Below are 14,584 nucleotides of genomic sequence, written 5' to 3' on the forward strand. Positions count from 1 at the left end.
ACCTCTACCCAAAGGCACTTCCACAATTTTAGGTATTTTTTTGGAGAGAAAAACTGAACTTCAAAAAACCCACAAAACCTCTGCTACCAAAATTATACACATCAAAGGTTGATCCAATCTTGTATCAATCTATTGACAATTAAACAACACCATGTTTTCCTCACCTGGTTTAGTTAAACATACCCAGACAATTATTATTCAAAGTATATGTTCCTTTGAAACAAACTCTTAAAGAGAGCTCAAATCCTCAACAAATAAACAAGACCTTTTACCAATCGTAAATTATTAATGATATCTCCAAATTTCCTCCAGAAAAACGGTTTCAACTTTTTTTTTCCAGTTGACAAGCTTTGAGAGACACTGCTGTTCAATGCAGCACACACACGAATAACGACACTTTTTGATAACAAGGACATTGTAATAAAATACCCCTCATACCTCCACCTTTAAATATAAAATTTCTCCTTTGGAATTAGTGTTGCTTTCTTCTCTTGAATTTAGATTCAATGATCAACAAACCTAAATTAGATCTAGCCATAATCTTTAAATGATTGCATAAAAATAGGGAAGTAGTTTAAAGCTCTCAGAAACATAAGTTATAATAATAGATATATTTTATCAGGCTACAGGACATGTAATATCATTTTAAATACCAGAACCCTACTCTTGTACCAAAATCTGGATTAGCATCTCACCAGAGAAACAAAACCTGTAGGAGATTACACATATATATATATGATATACATATGTATATGTATATAGATATCGATGTATATGTATATAGATATAGATGTATACGTATTTAGATAAGGGAGGGAAGAAACATATACATGTATATATGTTTCTTCCCTCCCTTATCATCTAACATAAGATATATTAATAAGTTAATCCTACATCTCTGTATTTAAGTAACAGGATATCAAAGAGAAAGTGAATATCACCCGAGGACTTTGCATCCTCTTCTGGAAAAAGATTATTATGTTTTCAGTTTTATGTAGGATAGTTTTATCAAGTTAAGTGGAAGAATGACTTTGTTATTATCTTTATTTGAAGGCCAGGTATGGTTTAAGGAGATATGTATGGGTGCCAAGATGACAAAGGGTGCATTACGAAGTACACTTTTTTTTTTTTTGAGACGGAGTCTTGCTCTGTTGCCTAGAGCAACAGAGCCGGAGTGTAGTGGCACAATCTCAGCTCACTACAACCTCCGCCTCCTGGTTCAAGAAATTCTCCTGTCTCAGCCTCCCAAGTAGCTGGGATTACAGGTGTGCACCACCACGTCAGGCTAGTTTTTGTATTTTTAGTAGAGACATGGTTTTGCCTTGTTAGCCAGGCTGGTCTCAAATTCCTGACCTGAGGTGATCCAGCCTCCTTGGCCTCCCAAAGTGCTGGGATTACAAGCATGAGCCATCACACCCAACCGAAGGACACTTTGTGTGTCAACTTGGCTATGCTGTAATACCCAGCTATTCAATCAAACACGAAACAAGGTGTTTTTGTGAAGATATGTTGTAGATGTGATTGATATGTATAATCAGCTGATTTTAAGTAAAGCAGATTATCCTCAATAGTTGACATGGTGCTGATATAGTCAGTTGAAAGGCCTTAAGAGCAGAACTGAGGCTTCCCTGAGGAGAAAGAAATTCCACCTGTGGACCACAGCATCAGCCCATGCTCGAGTTTCCAGCCTCCCTTCTTGGTGGTCTGCCTTATAGATTTCAGTTACATTCTTTCCTGGTCATCACTTGCTCTTGGAGGCTCTTCCATAGCCCTCCAGCATCCTTCATGCCTCCCATTTAGTTTTAAGGGTTTCACTACAACTCAGAATAAGAAATGAACAGGGGATAACAGATGTAACTGACATATTTTACAAACATTCTCCTGAAGGCTGCAAAATCTCAACAATCATGGCCCTTGACTTACAGGCCCTGGCTTTGTCTGAAACAAAGAGGAATCCTTTGAGGCTTCTACTGATTTGATAGGGGCTCATAAATGCCCCTTCTAAGAATCTTTCCCTTCTCTAGGGCCCTTTCTTACTAATTTGAAGTTGGACCCGAGGCAGAACAATGGACTCCTCTTTGTCTTGTGTGGCCAGTCCTCATTCCTGCGAGAGATGGCTCAGTCCCTATTACCTCACGTTTTTAGCTGAAAGGAAAAATTATATGAATTTTAAATGATAATCAGTTTAATACTGCTAATAAGTAATATTTTTCTAGTTCAATAATACGAATATTCTTAAAAATATCAAGATTGAAAGCATGGCTGTTTACAGTACCCAAGCTCATGATCCCTGATTGCGTTTCTAACGGTTCATTTATTTAGGATGACTAAAAGGAACTTTTCAAGATGAATGCTGTTGATATTGTAAATACTAAGGCAGTAGGCTGATTAAAATGACCCTGGAGAGAACGGTCAAAATTTGCTTTATTCTCCATCTTTCTATCATGAAAGATAATTTTATGGCAAAGAAACAGATATCACGAAGACATTGGTAAAAAGAACATCCAGCTGGGTGTGGTGGCTCACGCCTGTAATCCCAGCACTTAGGAGGCCGAGGCAGGTGGATCACCTGAGGTTAGGAGCTCGAGAACAGCCTGGCCAACATGGTAAAACCCCTGTCTCTACTAAAAATACAAAAAATTAGCCAGGCGTGGTGGCAGGCACCTGTAATCCCAGCTACTCAGGAGGTTGAAGGAGGAGAATCACTTGAATCTGGGAGGCAGAGGTTGCAGTGGGCTGAGATTGTGCCATTGCACTTCAGCCTGGGCAACAAGAGTGAAACTTGGTCTCAGAAAAAAAAAGAACATCCTACCTTTTCATGATATCCTTACTATACAGATCTCAAAGCTTCTACAAACAAATTGAGTGTAGTACTTCAGATCAATGGGAATAAACATGTTCAGACTTGGTCTTTATTAATAGTCCCTACTGAAGCTCATGAGCACAAGAGTGCATAATAATCCAATGAACCCTGGGCCTCTGCAATACAGGCAAATCGAATAAGTCAGACGATGTCAGTATTTCTGATTCAACTTTTCTGTGTAAACTATGAAAATGAGCCACCGTGTCCACGATGATTGTCCCAGATGTAATGAGTATCAGCTATGTGGTCACAGACATAGTACATGGTGCTATGGAAGAAAAAAAGACACTGCATGCTTTAAAAAAATACAAGTTTCTATTTTTAAGTCTCATGACTGCCCCTAAATCCCTTGCCTCATTTCCTTCTAACAGCTGTCTTCAAGAAATTGGAGAATTGGAGAATTGTAGAAAATATGTGTCCAGGAAAAAATAAAGGCTAAGATCTTCAATTGCTCCTCTGGGAATTATATGCATCAGAGTTCCTTCATGTGGATCATTTATTCTCTAAGTTTTAAAGTTGTATACATTGTTCAGGTTCATGGAACATTCTAGGTAACTGGGTTTTGCAGCTATGATAATGATAATCAATATTTCTCAAATTTAAAAAATGATTTGAGCAGATACTAACACCTTATGAATATCTAAGTTTTGTGGATCAGACATGTGCACAGAGTTCTTTGTTAATAATAAACTAAAAATCAATTTGTTTAGTCATTCATCAGGTATTTATCCCTTACTAGCTTTCTGGCCTTGGGCAAATCACATAACCTCCATGGGTCTGAGTTTTTTCATTTATAAAATAAAGAGAATAATAAAATATATAACTCAGAGGAATGTTTGGAATTTACTTGCTTTGCAGAATGCCCAGTGCATAGTTGGTACTTTTAGTGTGTGTCACTGTTGTCACTGTGGTTGACAGTATAGTTCATCTCCATGTGCAGGTAATCTCTAGGCACAGGGCATGGAAAGAATAAATTACCCATGGCCCCTTCTCTTGGGAGACTCCTTGTCTAATGGGAGAAAGGCATATAAGCAAGTACTTGCACTTCATTGCCACATCTGCAGAAATCAAGGCCCAATGTATTGAGTGTCATGGCAATCCAGAGGAGAGAATGTTGACTTTTCCTAGAATTATGAGGAAATGCTTGGAAGGACAACTGACTTTTGAGCTGAGCCTTGAAGGGTGGGAGGGAACCATCTAAGTCAAACTAGAAGTATAGGAAATCTTTGTGTGTAGGGACACATCATCTGAGAGATGTGAATGAAGATGGCTCATGTGTAGCATAACTAGTAATTCAGGAGGGCTGTAGCATAGAGAACATGTTAGGGTTGCTTGGAAACAAAATATATTATGACATTAGTTACTTAATGGCTTATTTGCTACCTGTCTGTTCCACTAGAATTTAAATTTCATCAGGGCAAGGACTTAGCTTATTTTATTTTCTTCCATATTCCCAGCAACTTCCAAAGTTCCTAAAACATGGTATAATTATATATTACTGTTTGATAAAATTAATCAGTTATCTATTAATTACCCAATTTACTTGCCTCTAGCAATGTTCCCATCCCTTTCTTATGTGCCTCTGTGTCACTTTTTAAATAACTTTCCAGGGATACTTTTGTGTACAGGTCTCCTAACTCCCTTACAGATTAGAAGCTCTATATGAAAAGTGACCAGCATCATGGCTGCTGGCACATAGTATAGATGCATAAATGTTTGTTGAATGTAAATATTAAAGTGTAAAATACTCCTATCAGATTTTTCCTAATTTGTTATAGAACACGAATATGGCAGATGCCAGAAAGAGAGCAGAGGAAAAGATGCAGAAGGCAAGCTGGCCCTCCCTCATGATGGAGCATCTGGGCTCTGTTCACTATCACCTGCTTACAGAGAAATGAAGTCTGCACATGCATGTGTTTTGTACCATATATACCACAGTGAAGCATGCAGACATCTTTCTTTAGATAGTAGTTGCTAGATATCTATGTCTTGCCTACATGAAACAAGTAACTCTAATGTTTTGCTCAAACAATTTTGATAGACCCAAACACATTTTGAAGGTCCAAACTCACTACATTTTTGCAGGTAACTTTTATTTTACATAAAGAAAACATATGACTCTAAAGGGACCAGGTGGAATGATTTAGAAGTAAAAACTAACATTTCATTCAATGGCCATCAACTCCCTTTACAGGGAGCTATCCATGGAATTTTTCACATATTATCCTCCCTTCCCCTCCCTTGACTTTGTGGTTATAAAAATCTATGACCTCTGCCCTGTAGGATTTATAACGAGCTAGAAAACAGGCTTTTAATAAGAAAATTACAGCATAAGGCAGAATGTGATGGGTGACAGATGAGTGGTACAAGGAATTATCTGGGGTCATAAGCAAACATGAGCCTAAACATTAGCTGCTATAACATGATCAACTGCTCTCATTTTCTTTATGGTGAAATTAGCTCCAGGAAAGCTGGGATCCTATCAACCCTATGTACTATTGTATCCCAGTACTTCTTCTAATGCCTCATATAAAATAGGTGATATCAATAAATATTTGTGGGATGAAGGGCTGAATTCTTCCCTATGGAGAAGGAGTTCCGTTGTCTTACCAAGCCAGTATGATATTTCTGTAGATCATTATAAACATATTCTTTGTACAAGGGCTAGTTTGGTATTCATCAGTCTCTCATACTGTGTGTGTGTGCCGGGCTGGGGGGAGAAACACGAGAGAGAGAAAGGGAGATGCATGTCAAAGGGTAGGATGTGGGAGAAAAAGTGCTAGATTTATAATCAGTTTGAATTCCTTCTCTAGCTTTCCTATACGTGTCACCTAGGTAACTGCCTTAACTCTGAAACCTGTCTACCAAATAGGAAAAGTTCCTCTCCTGCTGTCCTCCCAAAGCAGCTGTATATGAGAGTGTTTGAAATTGTTAGGCAATATAACAAATGCAAATAACTGTTCTTGCATGCCTAGAGTCACAGTGGGTGAAATGGCTCTGCTCCTGGCCCTGTTTGGTGCACCTTCTTGGCCTCACCAACGAGAGCTATCAGACCACTCCTGAAGGCAAATGCTCCTTGCAGCAGGTCTAGTTCCTACAGGAGGCAGATAATATCACAGCAAGGTGCATGTGTACAAAATAGCATACTGCGTACAAAATAGCATACCCTATAGGCATTATAATGACCTCTAAGACTTGCTTTTGTCGTTTTTCAATTTTTTGTACTTCTTGTACACATTACTTAGTAAGAAAACCATAGAGAAGGAAATGTACACCTGCAGATGTACACTCAACTTGTGAGGTAGACAGGCAGGGCCAACCTATGGTATTGCTCTGTATACTAGCTGTGAGTAGGGTCGGCAGCTTCACAAGAAACATAAATCCAGAAGTGACAAGAAATCCACAGGCATACTGTCATCAATCCATCCTCTTGGCTTAAAGTTGAAATGCAAACACCTGCCAAAGAGTTAGTTGTTATGCGTTATCAATCACATTTGTATGCATGAAGGCATCTGCTCCTCTCCTGCCAGAGCCTAATGCAGTGAAGAGCAGAAGGTTTACTGAGTGCTGGAAAAGGGAAAGAGGGCGACCAGAGGGGAGAAGGATCACAGAAAGACAATCTCAGGAGCAGTAGGAGATAAAAGCTATTAAAAGATAAAATTATGTAAATTCCAGTTATTGTGCCACTACATATATAAAATCATGGTCAATTACAAACTTATTTTCAACATGATAAGAAAAACCTGCATGTTGAAGACATCTTTTTATATTTCTAAAAACAGAGGAGGAATGTAAGTCATATAAACTTGAATAGCTAAATTTTTTCAACACAATTCCTTGATTGGTCAAAATCCCTTCCTGCTCTGTAGTGAGGACTCCAGATTGGTTTTTTGATAAATTATTCTCCTGTTTTTGTGGAGTGCACGTTGTAGAAAAGACTATTGGTGGCTGCTTAGATGACCAAAACATTAATTGTTCTTCCAAGTACCTGTGGCAGAGTCTTCATGTTGGAGAATGGGGGTTTCACCAAGTATCCTAGTGTACAGGAAAATGATACAATTCCCATCAGAGGTCCTCTTTCCATCAAGGAGAGGAAATGAAACAATCTGATTCCTGAAGATATGCCTGAATAAGTCCTTTTATCCAAGATTCCTCTGGTGCCCCTTGAAAGATACTCAATCTTTGCCAAGTTGAGGTCTTGTGGGGCTTACAAGGCTCTTTGGAGCTGTGTCAAGAATACATTGGAAAAATATTTTATCTGCCAATTGACTGCATGTGAGTATGCAAAGTCAGAATCCTGAAAATTTAGCACTTTGGGGGAATGAGAAAGGGTTGGAAAGTTTTAGGAGGTACTGATTATGACCATGAGTATCAGGATGAGTATGGCCAATTGTATCAGCTGGTCATCTAAGATGAAAACAACAGAACCCTATCATATTGGTTTACACAGTAAAGGAATTTATTAAATGATATTAGGCAACTCACGGATTCTCTGAGAGGTCTAGAGAATGGGCCTTGGAAGCTCTGGAGCCAGGAACAATGACTAAACCACACACTGAGGTTAATCCAACAGAGATCTTGCTGCTGCTGCTACTTAGCACGGATACACAACTTGCCTCGCTGCTACTTGGCATTTGATTCCAGAACTTTCATCTCTGCTATCTTGGCTAGCTACCTGTCTCTGTGGTCATTCATTCCAGACAATGAATTACTCTTGGTACATGCTTCGCAGGTTGGTTCCTTTCTATATAGAAGTTTCACAATGGCTTATCTGACTGTTTGCACACAAGCTGCAAGAAAGGCTAAAAAAGAGTTTCTGACTTCTACCCCCAGAGAGGTGAAACAGGATAAGGGATAGACTCCAAGCAATGGGAGGAGAATTCAAAAGATGAGAGCCACATCCATGACAAAAGGCCATAGCAAATAAAATGCTCTTACTTGCCTTTCCTCCTCAGCTAATACAGAATTTCAGTCCACAGCAAAGATACCTTTAATATTTTGGGTGATTTCCAGGTGAGTCTTTTCCATGTTCTTAAACAAATCTAGATATAATCACAGGGGTGTAAATTTGGACAGAGTGTTTCTCAATTCTTCTGGTGCTATAGTCTGTCAAGGGAGTGTCAACATGGTCTTGATTACCCCATAACGTCTCATAGAATTTTTGGGAAAACATATCTTTCAGTTTTTAATTACAGTTAGGTCTGTGTTTTTATGACTGGCTTCATATATAAATCCCATCAGGGCCTGGCTTTGTGCAAAATCTAAATGACTTTATACTTCACTTATAAAATAGCACTCTCCCTTCCTCCATTACCATTAAATTTTATTACTGGGTCGATCTGCTTCCCTTTTCTCTTAAGATGTCTTTTCTACCAAAAGGTACCTCAGTTCCTCCTGTACATAGACTTTTGGATGGCCTAACCCCAAACAGGTCAAATTCAAGAGCATATTTCTGAATTCCTCCTTAGATATTAGTATGCTTTCTCAGTTTTTATAAATGTAAAAGTCCTTATTTCACCTTCATTTTTAAAAGAATTTTTTGCTATGTATAAAACTCTAGATTGATAGTTTTCTCTTTCAATAATTTAAAGATATCATTCCATTTTCTTCAGGCTTACAGTGTTACTGCTGAGAAGTCTGCTGTCATTTTTATATTTGCTCCTCTATATATAATGTATCTGTTTTACTTTGGGAACTTTAAATATTTTCTTTCATTAGTAGTTTTTAGCAATTTGAGTATGATGTACAGAGTTACGCTATTTTCTTTAAACTTCTCATGAACTTCTTTCAAAACATTTATATGAAATTAAGGAATTTTTAGACACATGAAAGCTGAGATAATCTACTACCAAATAGGCCTGTATTAAGTTGTACAATGACAAATGTTTAACAAGTAGCTTTCCAGGAAAATAAACCTAGATTTGTAGCATTTTGTGATTTCTATGCTGTAAATATTCCTTCCGTGGCTAATTTGATGCTAACAACCTGTCATTTCTGAAGACAGAGTATGGAAGAGACACACACAGTGTTCCTGCAAACCTCTGTGAGCCGGCTCCAGCACAGTGCTGCCTGCAGCATAAGAAACATGAAAGGAAGCCCTTCAGGTAGAAGAAAAATGATACCAGAAGAAAATTTGGATCTACATAAAGAAAGAAAAAGCACTAGAAATTGAAAATATGTAGGCAAATATAAAATACTTTTTCTACTTAAGATGTTTTACTTTAAAAGATAATTGACTTTCTAAAGTGGAAACAATAACAATGTGTGCTGTAAACTCTAGACAACCACTAAAAAGCAATGACAATAACAGCAGCAGCAGCAAAGAGGTACAGATGATAAACCAATAATAGACAGAAACAGAAAATAGAAAGAAATACACAGAAGATAGAACTGGTCAATGAATTAATTAATTTCATTACCACCTAAAAAGGCAGGAGCAGAAGAAAAAATGAAATGGTTAGTGCAAGTAGAACATTTAAGCCCAACCATATTATCATTACATAAAATGCAAATAGTCTAGCCACTCCAAATATAAGGTAGAGATTGTCAGAGTGCATTAAAAGAAGGACCCAACTATATACTGCTTTAAAGAAACACACTTTGCATATAAAATCTTAATATTTGAAAGAACATTATAATCAATTTTTTTCAGATTAACAGATGGTTACTCAATGCACATAGTCCCTAATTATTGTTATTATTATTTTTGATACAGAGTCTTTCTCTGTCACCCTGGCTGGAGTTCAGTGGTACAATCTTGGCTTACTGCACCTCCATCTCCTGGGCTCAAGCCATTCTTGTACCTCAGCCTCCCGAGTAGCTGGGACTACAGGCACGCACCACCAGGCTTGGCTAATTTTTTTGCATTTTTAGTAGAGACAGGCTTCGCCATGTTGCCCAGGCTGGTCTCAAACTCCTGAGCTCAGGCAGTTTGCCTGCCTCGGCCTCCCAAAGTGCTAGGATTGTAGGCGTGAGCCACCGCGCCCGGCCTGTCCCTAAATTTAACAAAAGATTATGTTCTAAGCAGAATGAAGTAAATTTATAAAAGGAGTTTTGGATTCAGAATCAGAACATCTGGGTAGGGAGTCCCAATTCTACATCTTACTAGATGTGTGGTTTTTGCTAAACCATACCTCGCTGGGGCTCAGTTTCTTTCTCTCTAAAATAGTGGAGTTTTTAGGGAGGTGAGGGAAATCATTTATCAGAATTACCCAATGAACTTCTAAAACACTTGTGAGACCACCCCGCAACCCTCCCAGACTCTAATATTTTCTCAGATTGAGCCAGGAGTGTCTAGGTAGCCTGTTTATATGTTGAAAAAGCTCCCTAGTGATTACAGTGAACAGCCCCGCCCCCACAGGCTACCTGAGAGTTGAAGACACTGAACCTTATTGTTTCTATGGTCCCTTCCACTTAAAATATTTTATGATTCTCTGATTTGAGCAGAATTAATATTTAGGTGTTCTTCAAATTACTTGAAGTTTGCAGCCACCTACTTGGCCAGCACTGACAGGCCCTAGGCTCGGTTCCTTGGCATCTTGCCATTTCCTTTCAGTTGATGGATTATAAATGACACTTGTAACTCTGTTGATTTGCCTAGAGATATTTCATTTCAGAGCGAATGCATAGATCAAACAAAGGATACACTGTAGAAGCACATATGTAGTTGTCTATGCAATTCAGTTCACCACAGCAGAACTGCTTAGAGACTGCTCAATGCTGCCTAGGTCTAGGGTGGCTGGCGTTGATCTATCTGAAAAATCAATGAAGTCTGTGCAATTGAAAAGAGAGCACTAAATTAGCTTTAATGGTTCACAAAACTGGAAAGTAGGTCAGTGCCCAACATTCCAGTAATTGCTACTAGTGCTATGGCAGGCTCAGTGGCAGATACTGAGGAGCAGGACAGCCATCTAGAGCCCTCGAGTCAGGAGGAATAAGGCCCTGAGTTTCCAATTTGAGCTAGCCCAGACTAGCCCTCTAGGTCCAGACTGGACCTCCCCTTTCAGCCTTCATCCAGGGCTATAGGAAATAATTTTCTGTCACAGCATATGGTTTGTTTTAGTTTTAATATGTCAGAGATGTTTCCTTTAATTATTTTCCCATTACTTTTGCTGTTTTTCAAAGACTTTTCTCCATTCCTCCCCTGAGAGTGCTCGAGGACTCTGTGTTATTTAATTTCTAACATGCTGCATTTCAAAAGACCTGTAGAATTAAATCTTGGCAGAAAAAGAGGGGGCTAATTAAGCAAGAGTGGGTCATGTTCTCATTTCCCGTCCTTAGTCAGAATGAAGGTCTTTCTAATTGTAGGGCTCAAGTTAAGGGACTAAAATTTTTATCCTAATAATTGTGAGCATCACCCTGTCATACACAGGTCAAAAGAGAGAACTGTGAAAGCCCCACTGAGGGAAGCCGTTGATGATTTAGGAGGGAAGGAGATGGAAAGAGTAGATTGGCAAGTGGCCATAGGCAGGAGTGTGCAGCTATGGTTTAGCTATCCTGTGGCAGCCATGTGTATTGTTGCTGTCTTTGGTAGAGATCTCGACCTATATTTAATCAGGATGAGACCTTGTTGAAATCAAGAAGTAGGTGAAATCTTTTCCCCTGGCTTCACATTTCAGTTTCCCCTTTCATTGCCTTGATTCCCAGTATCTCTCCTTCCATTCTTTTCTCTTCCTCACAGAGAAGATGCCTGTCACATTCTCAGGGATCTGTCTACCAGCCTAACCCTACAAGGCCTCATTCTGAGATTTAAGTGCAATGGTGCTTGGACTTGGGCAACATTATGGCCTTGTTGCTTTCACTGAGAGATCACAAGAAAGAAGAACCTCAGTGTCCAGTGGTAGCGCATTAGGAAATTTGGCAGGGGACAAGAAAGCCATTTGAATTAGTAGCTTCCTGCTATTCTAGTATCAACACATTTGTAAGGGATTATGCACCATAAGGTCCTGACAACGATTCTTGGAGCATGGCATCACTGCTTCGTCATTCGGTACCTTTGCTAGAGAATATGAGGGGGAGATGAGAATTTGTTAGTAGGGATCTTGTCGTTATGCATAGTGCTCTGACATGCATTATTTTCTTTCAGACTTGATGTTATTTGGGGGCTGGAAAGATCAGGCATTATTATGCCCACTATATTAAATTAGAAACTAAATCTGAGAGACCAAGCCATATTCCTGATATCCACGAATAGTTGAGCTCCACTAGAAATCAAGTGTCTTAGCCCAAAATCCATCTTGCATTAAGTCTGTGTGTGTGTGTTTGTGTGGTGGTGGTGGGGGGTATTAATTCTATACATTCCATTTTTGTAGAGAGTTCCATTTTGGCACACGTTCATTTAAGGCTGTGAAATAGAAGCCAAAACAAACATATGCAACTCTTTGTTATTTTAGCCCAAGTCTTCTAGAAAGCAGAGCCTGAGGCAAAAGCTCACATGCTAATGCTTTAATGGGGGTGCAACCCCACGAAATTAAGAGTAAAGGAAAGAACGAGTGAGGCAGGGAAGGAAGGAAAGCTTAGTGGATTCTGTGATGCACCATTCAGGCCTCACCTTGGGCATAATGGGATCACTCACTCAGCTACAGGAACTGCTGCTGGGAGACAAGCTGTTAGCCCTTTTCAGGAATTGCTTTGGCTGAAGAGAGATGCCTCATGCTGGTAACATGCACCTTCCAGAGCAGCCTCAACCAATGACTTGTCGAAACAGCAGCATACAGTCCTGGTCCCTTTGCCTGAATTGAAGACAACTTCTAAGGACTAGCCCCATTCCGGAGGTCCCGTGTAGTCAGCTGAGGCCTTTGTTATAGCTCGTCACAGCCCAACTTCTCCTCTTGCCTGCCTTTGCTTTCATTCCTTCTCAAGATTGCTTCTTAATAAACTTCTTGCACCTTAATCTGTCTCAGTCTGCTTCCCAAGGAACTCAACTTATAAAAATACACATTTACATTCAGTACCAGGATTGTGTTAACTCCTATGCCCTCATAATATAGTCTAGAGAGATCTGGATCATCTGAACATTCTCTAGAGCATTGTACTGGTTCAGTATACTGAGGACATCATTCCAATATGACCAGAAAAACAAAAAGTTCAAATATTTTGGAGGCTTTGGCCCTACCAGATGGGAGGTAATCCCTACACAGACTTCAAGAACCTATTACATCAGTAGCAATTTTAGGATCCAGGGGTCTAAAATATTGCCTTCAAATAAAGGAGAAATTATTGTATCTTTCATCTCCCACTACAAAGAAAGAATTGTTATGTTTGACAGGCCTGCTCAGAGTCTGAGCCAGCATATCCTACACCTGGGCCTACTACTCTGACCTGTATTCCAGGGGACCTGAGAGGCTGCCAGGGCTGAGTGGGCCCCAGAGTAGGAACGGGCTCTTCAGATGATATAGGCAAGTGGCGTACTATAAGGGTCATGCAAATTAGCAGACCCTATTGTCTTAACGGCATTAATCATGGGAAAGGGGCCACAACTGATGATTCCTTTCATGACAAGACCCAACGGAAATGGCAATGCAGATTCCTAATGCTATGTCATGTGCAGAGAACAGTCAAACACTTATCCAGAAACAGCTCCTGTCATACTATGGGGTAGAGTTGGAACACCTGATCATGGAATCTTAACTTATCCTATGGCTAGAATTGTCATTATGAGCTGAACCCTGTCAAACCTACTAAGGTTCAGGAAGGTCTCACAGCAATCTATCTTAAGACAGAAATGATACATCCTGAATTGAGCCCAAGCGAGACCAGATTGTATAAGCAAGCTGTACAGCAGGTGGCCCAGAACCCCCATGTCACCCATCAATGTGTTCCAGTGCCTCTCCCCAAGTTCATTCTTTTTTTTTTTTTTTTGAGATGGTGTCTCACACTGTCACCCAGGCTGGAGTGCAGTGGCAGAAACTCAGCTCACTGTGACCTCCAACTCCCAGGTTCCAGCAATTCTCCTGCCTCAGCCTTCCGAGTAGCTGGGATTACAGGTGCCTGCCACCATGCCCAGCTAATTTTTTGTATTTTTAGTAGAGATGGGGTTTCACCATGTTGCCCAGGCTGGTCTTGAACTCCTGACCTCGTGATTCACCCACCTCGGGCTTCCAAAGTGCTGAGATTACAGGCGTGAGCCACCGCGCCCGGCCCCCGAGTTCACTCTCACAGCTGTAGGGGGCATCTCATGCTCAGCTGATAGAAGAGGTTCAAAGATGGAATGGCTCAGCATGTAGGTGTAAGTCAGAAGTGGTTCGCAGTTGCTTTATAGCCTGACTTGGGTGTGGTCAATGGGCCGCACTTGGGTGCAACAGGTTATTAACTTTAGAAGCAAGGAGAACTGTCGCAAGGGCATAAGACACACAGGCAGTGGAAAATGTTTTGGCCAGCTGAAAGGGGTCTAGAAAGAGAAAGATTGTAAGATTGGAAACAAGGAGGCATGTGGATGAATATATGGGAGTGAGCACATTGTGTGAAGACTTTTCTATCACATGCAATATCTACTGGAAAGTACCCATCACTGAAGAGGCACTTCACAGCCAGGTACCAAAAACAACTCAGACAGTCGACACCAACTAGCCACTGTCATTGGCCATGTAACACTGGCAAAAGGAGCACAGGAGTGGAGTTGCCATGGTAGCAGGGCCTAACAACATGGATCCAATAGCATCCACTTCTGCTTACCTCGGCCGATCTATTATTGCCATTGCCAAATGTGCCAGCAATAGAGAA

The sequence above is a fragment of the Symphalangus syndactylus genome, chromosome 6, assembly GCF_028878055.3.
Source record: "Symphalangus syndactylus isolate Jambi chromosome 6, NHGRI_mSymSyn1-v2.1_pri, whole genome shotgun sequence".
NCBI lineage: Eukaryota > Metazoa > Chordata > Mammalia > Primates > Hylobatidae > Symphalangus > Symphalangus syndactylus.